This window comes from Carettochelys insculpta, chromosome 33 (assembly GCF_033958435.1).
Source record: "Carettochelys insculpta isolate YL-2023 chromosome 33, ASM3395843v1, whole genome shotgun sequence".
NCBI classification, from domain to species: domain Eukaryota; kingdom Metazoa; phylum Chordata; order Testudines; family Carettochelyidae; genus Carettochelys; species Carettochelys insculpta.
The window spans coordinates 2,084,546-2,085,322 of record NC_134169.1 but is presented as its reverse complement, the minus strand read 5'-3'; the positions used below and the strand labels follow the sequence as shown (position 1 = coordinate 2,085,322).

Genomic DNA, 777 nt, shown 5'->3' with positions numbered 1-777 from the left:
CATTTTGCTTTATTTCTAAGGAAGTTTGGTAAAAAGTTAAAGCTCTTAATCTGTTTAATTATTTTTATTTTTATTACTAATAACTCCTTTCATATGAATTATTACAACCCCCCTTCTGTTACAGACCTAATACCGCAATGTGAATAATTTAGTATTTGAGGTATTTTGAAGCAAAAACCAAAATGCATTTGTCATCGAGGTGGTTGGCTGGTGGCCCAGGAAAAGGTTTGTGTTGAGCGGGCTGGGCCAGGAGTCAGAAAGTTCAACTTTCACTGAGTCAGCAAGTTTCACTGCTCTGTTGAGACAAAGACAGGGGCGGTGACCAACCCCTGGGTGGGTGCTGTGGAACAGTGAGCCCCAGATGGTCACCAGGCTCAAGAAGAAACTTGCATATGAATTATATTCAAAACTTAGGGCATTTGTCAGGATGGCCGAGTGGTCTAAGGCGCCAGACTTAAGGTGATGCTTTCTCAGTAATCTGGTCTCTGTAGAGAGGCGTGGGTTCAAATCCCACTCCTGACACACCCTTTCTTTAGCCTTGTTATGACCTTGGGGCTGAGGGGCTCAGCAATGGTGGAGGGAGGTGAGTCAACATTGTGCCCTTGGAGCCAGGGAGGCTAAAAGCATCTTGGGGGGCCTTGGCAGGAGAGTTTCTGGCAGATCTTGACACTTTATTATCTCCCCCTTGATTCAGAATTGGTGAGGCCACAGCTGGGCCTCATCTTCACTAGCCACCTCCTGGGAAGGGGACATGTAAATGAGTCAGATCTGTGAATT

General features: G+C 45.7%; 1 non-coding gene across 1 annotated transcript; it reads left to right on the top strand.

Moving 5' to 3' along the window:
* The first annotated feature begins 421 nt into the window (after positions 1–421).
* TRNAL-UAA (transfer RNA leucine (anticodon UAA)) lies at positions 422–522 on the top strand. The gene is given in 2 exon segments: positions 422–459; positions 477–522. It is a non-coding gene; the product is annotated as a tRNA-Leu (tRNA).
* Positions 523–777: the final 255 nt, after the last annotated feature.